This window comes from Microtus ochrogaster, chromosome 1 (assembly GCF_000317375.1).
Source record: "Microtus ochrogaster isolate Prairie Vole_2 chromosome 1, MicOch1.0, whole genome shotgun sequence".
NCBI classification, from domain to species: Eukaryota; Metazoa; Chordata; class Mammalia; order Rodentia; family Cricetidae; genus Microtus; species Microtus ochrogaster.
This window is the reverse complement of record NC_022009.1, coordinates 79,877,399-79,885,764: the sequence shown is the minus strand read 5'-3', so window position 1 is coordinate 79,885,764 and position 8,366 is coordinate 79,877,399.

The following is an 8,366-nucleotide window of genomic DNA, read 5'->3' as shown; positions in this document are numbered from 1 at the left end:
GAGGGAGGAAGGTGTCTCAGCTAGGGCTTTATTGCTGTGAGGAGACACCATGGCCATGGCAGCTTTTACAAAGGAAAATGTTTAATTGGGACTGGCTTCCAGTTTCAGAGGTTTAGTCCTTTATCTTCATTGCAGGAAACATGGCGGCATGCAGGCAGATGTGGTGCTGGAGAAGGAGCAGAGAGTGCTGCATCTGGATCTGCAAGCAGCAGGAAGAGACCGCAAAGCCCATCCCTTCAACAAGGCTACTCCTACTCCAATAATTCCACACCTCCTAATAGTGCCACTCCCTATGGGCCAAACAACACATAAGTCTATCGGAACCATTCCTATTTAAAGCACCACAGAAGGGGACTTTGGTTTATCTAGCCAGATCAGCATCATCAATCCTGGTCATCAATAGAATGACAGATGCCACAGCCAGATCACTACCACATCCAGAAAAATAGACGTTTATATCACTCCCACAATTATAAACTGGTTTTTTAAAAAGTAGGTTGGGAAATACTGCTATTTCTTTCATCCAATCATTTTTAGTAGTATGACTTTGCCTATGCAGGTAGCAAATTATGATAAGGAAAAAAACCTCACTTCTAAAAGAAACTTCTAGATATTGTTGTTTATAAGAGTGAAATTGTAAGAAGTCCTTAAAAATGTGTCAAGATACATTAAATAAAATATGTGTCTAGTCATTGCCACTGTGTAACAGTTATGGTCCCCAAATATTAACCTGAAGAAAAATTTCAAAACCCAAGATACATTCCATACCAGTTAAATCATAATTTGAAGGGAATTCAGAAACCCAAGACTGTACCAGTTAAACCATAATTTGGGGGATAACTTACAGGCACTGTGAGTTTTTTAAAGGCAAGTTGGGCAAAATCAATCCTTTAGTAATTATTACATGAAAGGGAGATAAAGGAATATTTATGGCCATGGAAGGATGATCAAAATATTTTTATATTTATTTATTTACTTGTTTATTCATGAGTAAACTTGCTTTGTTTTGTATGCAACAGATTCTCAGGCTGTGGTCCAGGGTTGCCTCAAAATCAGGACAATCCTCCTTCTTCATCTGGGATTATAGACATAAATCATCATGCCCAGCTATGTTAGGCTTTATAATCAAACAAACAAACAAAAATGACTGCAAATGGACCACAAATACTTCCAATGGTATTAGTGAGGACTTGGCAAACTTGCTCCAAGAAGATGTGCCCTTGCTGAGACCCTTACTAAAGGGAGAATTGCAAACCTCTGGAGATTGACTCATCTTCACCAAAGCGGTTGGAACAAGGATGTCTTCTGAACTGTGGAATCCGGACTCTGGGATGACTAGATGCCACAGAAAGCTGGCCGAGCAGAAATCAAGCTGAGTAAATCGAAGTCTTGCTAGAGCAGCATTGTAGTTTTTAATATTGAAGGAGTCAAGCAGCTGAAGGGACCCACAGAGAAACTCAGAGAAAATGCTGTGAGAAAATGGAGTTAATGAAGAACAAACCAACTGTAAACATGGTGAAGGAGTCAACAGGTGAGGGTGAGTGAGGGTCCAGCATGGGAGAAATGGTTGAACAAGACATTCAAACTAAGGGGAGAACCAAATGAGCTCTTGGGATGTGTCCTCGGTGATGCTCTGACACCTGCAGGGGCTCCCAACACCTCCCTGGATCCCTAACATTCACCCGAGTCAGATTGTTTGAGATTGGGCTTCTCTGGATAGCACTGCCTGTCCTGGAACTCACTCTGTAGACCAGACTGGCCTCAAACTCCGAGATTCCCCTGCCTCTGTCTCCCGAGTGGAGTGCTGGGATTTAAAGCACACACCACTACTGTCCAGCTCCTTCGTGTTTTTAAAAATGAAATGTCTCTATGGATTATTAGTCACTTGAATTTCAACCATAGGAACCCATTGCTACTCAATATGTATGTGGATGAAATTTTAAAGTAATACGCATCACTTAATACTCAACACATAAACTGGTATATTTAGACTGATGTTTACTTGTTATATAATCAGCACAATAATGATACCCCACACAAGACTCAACATCTCTGAGAATACTTGAAGAAATGCCATATGGAATACCAATAGTGAGAGTTTTTGGAAAATTAATTTTCAGGTTTCTTTTCAAAAATGACTTTTCCTCCTAAATGCTGATGCACTATGGATGTGTCTGCCCATGTTTCTATTCCATGTGCACTTCTCTGTCCTCCTTGTCCAGTGCTTTTTCCCATTTTTCCAAACTAAAGCCTGAGCTCTTAGCTTGCTCAGCATTCTAAGGTTACACTCCCCAGGCCAGATGTCAACAGGAATCCAAAGTTTTGGTACGGTGTGGAAAGTCCTTCTGTATATGTGTTGCTTTTATTGGTTAATGAATAAAGAAACTGTCTTGGCCTGTGATAGGGCAGAGTAGAGCTAGGAAGGGAAAACTAAACTGAATGCTGGGAGAAAGAAGGCAGAGTCAGGAGAAGCCATGTAGCCCTGCCCGAGACAGATGCTGGGCTGATCCTTGCCAGTAAGCCACAGCCACATGGTGATACATAGATTAATAGAAACGGGTTAACCAAAGATATAAGAGCTAGCTAGCAATACACTTAAGTGATTGGCCAAGCAGTGATTTAAATAATATAGTTTCTGTGTGATTATTTCATGGTCTGGGCAGCCAGGAACAAATAAACGGCATCCCTGTAAAATCTCTTTTAGCTAAGACGCTGTCTGACTTTTTAAAAAGAAAATGACCTCAAGTAAATAGAAGGTAGCAAAAAGATCTTTTTTTTTTACCTCTTTTGCATGTCTGAAGTTTAAATAGAAAGGAAATATTAGAGGTAAGTTAGTACACTCCTATTGTTTAAAAAAGAAAGAAAGAAAAATAAGTTCGCTGGGCAGTGATGGGCAGGTCTATAATCCCAGCACTCGAGAGGCGGAGGCAGGTAGATTTGTATTACTTTGAAGCCAACCTAGTCTACGCAGTGGGTTCCAGGATAGCCAGGGCTACACAGAGAAACCTTGTCTTGAAAACCCCCAAGAAAAGAAAGAAAAAGAAAAATAGATTTAGCATTTGCTAAAAGTACTACTGATACAATAACTTATAGTTGTGTTTGGATAGGAATACATTGGTGGCCAAATTTCACTATGGATGTTTAATAGAACTTTAAGAAAAGCAGATGTTTGGGACAACCTGGCCATCTAGTTCACATTAAATATAACCATAACTCCATACATAAGATAATTAGCCCCTAAGTACCAGAAACAAATGAGTTATACTGACCAAAACAGCCTTATGTTTTTGAAGTAACTGAGCATCAAATCTCTGTGACGCTAAATTCCTTTAGCAATATTTAAAAGCACTGTGAACAGTTTTAATTTAAAATGTTAATATTTTAATACTGTGGAAATGGCATGCTTTGTAACTATGATATCTGTGATAAAAAATTTAAACGTTGACTTAAAATTAGTAATGGTGTATATAAATTTTTCAAAACATTTTTAGGGAGTAATAAAACAAAAAGTTAAGACCCATATAATAAAACACTTTATACTCCTGTGTTTATCACTCTCAAGGCTGATCCCTGTTGAAGGCACACGGAACCTGCAAGATCTGCTGCTCACTGAACAAGTGACAATATGATCCATCACAGCTTAAAATCCAGAAGGAAGTGATAAATTTTAAAGCATTAATATTATTGTCATATGAATTATTTAATTGTACTAATGAGGCCATATTATAAACATCGAGGACTGAAATATTAATGAGATTATCCGTAGGTGGTGTAATTATGAGTTATTTTGATTTTAGTCTATCTTTTTTCTTACTTGTACACTATAAACATCTTATTTGTAGTACAGAAGAAACTAAAGTATAGCTTTAAAACATATTTTTAGCTGAGTATCAATAACTTAGAGGAAGCAACAGTGGAAACTCTGCAGAATTTCACATTTGACTGTAACTCTGAAGGTCAAGCCATGACAAATGCTAGCATAAAATTTTGCTTCTTGATCCTAAACTCGGCTATCTTTATCCAGAATCATCGGGACATTTATTCTGAAGCAAGAGTACAGAATCAGACCCCTAATAGCAACACTGCTCCGTCCCCAGAAATCTGCTGCCTAAGTCTTTCTGAAAAGGGGCAATCAGCAGGAAGCATATTTTACACAGACATCTCCTGCATGGCCCTGAATTATAACTTACCTTACCCAGAAAAACCACAGAGACTGAAGAATACAGAATGGGAGTTGGCTTCCACCCCACATTAGGTTTGAATTATTATTCTTCAAGGAGTTCTGAGGTTGTCCAGTGTGTATTAAATCTTGAGCAAGTTTCAGATTTTGAGAACTGAACAGTAATTGGTTTGTAAAATCGGCTTAAGCATTTCCATCTGCACACATAAAATGTTGATTAATTTTCTTTCTAGCTATGTGGTGAGGCAAAGCGATGCATTTTGACATTGAGCTCTTATCTGCAGTTATAGGACAGAAAAGTCATTATGGTTTCCCTCTCTGTGAAGACAGCTCCTGGCAATCACACGCTTCACAAAAATCATATCAGGTGAAATTTGGTTAGCAGTCAAATGGAGTTCTCCTTTGTCTATAATTGCTACGGTTATAGGACTCAGGTGCACAGAGCTTTGACTCAATACTCTGCTTGTTCTAGCCCATCTTCCATAGTTTAGAAATGTCCTGGCTGGAGGATCCTGCTCAACCGTGTCAATGCGCTCACTTCTCTTCCTTTCACCCACACATCCACCGCTTCCCTTCAACATTTAGGAAAAAATGCATGCTATGTAAATAAAAATGCTATGATAAGTGAAAGAGAATTTTATTTAAAGTGGTAAACGAAATTGAAATTCAAATGCAAACTTACATAAAAGGCAAAACTGACCATCCTGTCTTCAACGGCAAATTCTTTCGTCCTAAGCCTTTTATCAGAATATTGAGAGGGATGCTAGTTGAGTTCCATTTCTTGTAGACACAGATGCTATAGCCCTACAAATGGGACTTGTTAGGAACAGAAGCAGCTTAGACTAAACAGTAATGAAGACCCTGGGGCTCTTTGAGGCACAGTCTTTTGGAGCGGAGAAACTTGAACTTGTCCTTCAAACATACCCCATGCACTTGGTCTATTTTCCATTGAATATGTAATGTCTTTGCCTCAAATGCTGCAGAATAAAAACCTCCTTCAAAATGGGCTTTTTTGTGTGTGCTAGATTTTGTTTTTCAATCCTTTGTGGTGGTACACTAGAATTGTTCGAAGAGGACCTACACAACTCTTGCCTGCTTTGTTTAGAGATTGACGATGACGACAAGGTTTTTATCCCTCCTCCTGGTGGTGGGTCAGAAACACTTAGGTAGAACAGCCTAATTCTACTAACACCAACTGGGTGCTTGACATCTGGTGAGTTACTTAAACATCGTAAAAGCAGTATCCGTGCCACGTTGCTGTGAAGAAAGTGAGGAGACACAGGAAATAGTCTACAGCAACTCTAACACAAAGTGGTCCCTCAAGAATGGAAATCTGTTCCACCTCCTATTGGCTGAAACTTGTTGAAGAGTTGCCATGGTAGGAGAATCTCTATACTGATGATGGTAAAATTTCACTGCAGACATGAAAACCATATTTTGATGATCAAAATCTGCAGGTTTGGGTCCCCTTTGTGACTGTCCTAGTTCATCTGTTACTGAAGGGAAGCAGCATGCTGGAGAAAGGGGCTTATCTGGCATCAATTTTACCTGGCAGTCTACTGTCGTGGGGAAGTCAAGGCAGGACACCCACGAGCAAGAGCTGAGAGACATGAATGCATCCGTGCTGCCTGTTTGCTTGCTGCTGTTCTCAGCTAGTGTCCCCTGTCACATGGTGCAGGGGCCAGCCCATGCAATGGGGCTGTTCTCATTCAGGGGTGTTAACAACAATGAAGACAATGCCTGCAGACGTACCCACAGGCCACCCTGATCTAGATAAGTCTCCACTTGAGACTCCCTTCTCAGGTAGTTCTAGGTTGACATTTTAAATGAACCAGCACAGTAACTGAATACCTGACCTCGATGGCTGGGGGAACCTGGGATTCCGCTGCCTGCTGACGTCTTAGCGGTCAAAAAGCAGAATAAGACAGGAAGGGGGCAGGATACAAAACTTGGGTACCATTCTCCTCCCCCAAGATATACTTCCTCCCAGAGGTCCTCCTCCCAAAAGGTCCACAGCCTCCCAAAATGGTACAGGCTCCCGGGCACTGAGTGTTGACACACAGGAGCTTATGGGGGACATTTTACATCTAAACCACGGCATACTGTATTCCATGCCATGCTTGATCTATTTGTGGTCAGTGTACTTTCCTTATTAGTCCCTTTGCTTAATGGCACACTTTATTTTATAATGTCAATCTACCTATTTTTTAATGTTTTTAGTTGCTGTGTGTCTTAGGTAGTACAATGCTGTCATATCAAATGAAATTGCAAATCCTAAAGAACTTTAAAGTATTTCACAAATATGACTCACCTTGACTAAAAGTCTTAAAGTAAATGATGAAAAAAAAAACCCAAAACTCTGGCATGGATAGATTTGCTTTTGGGGAAGATCAAATTAAGGAAAGCTTACTGCCAGGGAAAATTTATTAACAAATCCCCACCCCCACCCCGTGTGCAATGCAGGGTTAAGCACAAAGCAATTAATGGAAACTGAGTATCACTCGTTCATGAGAGGGGAAGTATGACCTAATCATTTGAATGCTGTTGTGACCCTGGTTTCCCCCGGCAATGACAATGTGGGAAGCCATCAAGCCTAAGCAATAATTACATAGTGGTTCAGCTAATTCCTACCCATAATTTTACCTGGGATACAAAGTCTCTTTTTCTGGTGGAACAATTGTAAAAAGCAATGGGTCCAGTCATTTTCCTAGGCAATGTTATCCTAAGAACTTCCACATGCATTCCAGAAAGGCAAGTAAATACAAAGACACAACTATTGGTTTTCTTTATCATTTTCCGTCTTTGGGGAATTCATAATGACAGGATACCTTCACCAAATAAAGAGCAGACTCGGGAAACAGAAGGGAGATTTGCAAGCTCTTTTGCTGTTGGGAAGGTTCTAGCCCAGCCCCCCTTGAACTGCTATCCCAAAGAGATAAAATCTCAATGGAGTAAAATCTTGACTTATGCAGTTCAGCATCACCATGGAAACCTTTCCCCCTCGGTGACATAATGAGATGGTAACACAAACAGCTGGCACAAACAGAGGCCCAGCTACTCATGCCAGAACGTGGATGGCAGGAGGGGCAAACGGATGGGGGCGGGCATGATTGATGAGTAACAAGAAAGCCCAACAGTAGGTGTTATGGGAAGGGGCGTACAGAGCTGCCTAACACTGCAATACTGAGACTCTCAAGAGTTTGATTATTGTAAATTTCGATACTGAATCTGTGACATTCTCATATAGAGGCCACAGGGTGTACAATCAGATATTTTATTTTCTGGGCTTAACCTAATATTTCACATGCCTAACACTTCATACTCAAAATGTGTGAATTGACAGCTTCGGAGTCTGTGTTCTACTGTGTCTGAAGGAACATGTGTAAGATAAGAGCAGGGTTCGGATGCCAGGAGGATAGTTCCATCTCCAGGGAATGAGAGCATGGGATGCCTTCCCTTAAAGCACTCCCAAGCGGGTAGAAACTGCACCCTTCCCTTCAAGGATGATCTGAGTCTACAGATTGGAACTGGCTGATAGACTTGCATGCATGGAGCAAGAGAGACAATTAAAAAACTGTCTTGTAAAGACATCCACTTAAAAGACATGAATTCAGAAAGACTGGGCAAGGAAAAGAAACAAGGCTTTGCGTGAGGGAATCCGAGAAGTAACAAGAAAACCAGAATATGACAACACGGAATTTATATAAGCATCTACTTGTATCAACTCTATATATCATTTATGCGACAATTGAATTTAACTTGAATATATTTATCCTGTGTGCATATAAACACAGGTCACATACATATATGCAGAACTGGTCTAAATTCTCCTTATTGTGGTTTGACTTTTGAACATCCTCCAGAGGCATGTTCACGGAGTAAACAAAAGCCCACCAGTGTCACAGAAAGGTGAAGCACGATTAATAAAAACTCATAGACAGATATTGGGGTTCAACCTGAAGACCAAAAAGAAAAGCAGCCAGCCGCTGGCTCTTACCTCAGCCTCTGTCTGAGAATGGTGATCTTGCCTCCAGGAAATGTCAGAATGAGCCTGAGAGCTGTCTCTTCCCATTTTAAATTCCTCTCTGGTTCTGGGATTAAGGGCATGCACCACTACCACCTGGTTTCTATGGCAAACTAGTGTGGCTACTGGGATTAAAGGTGTGTGTCATTGTAGATACCGGGA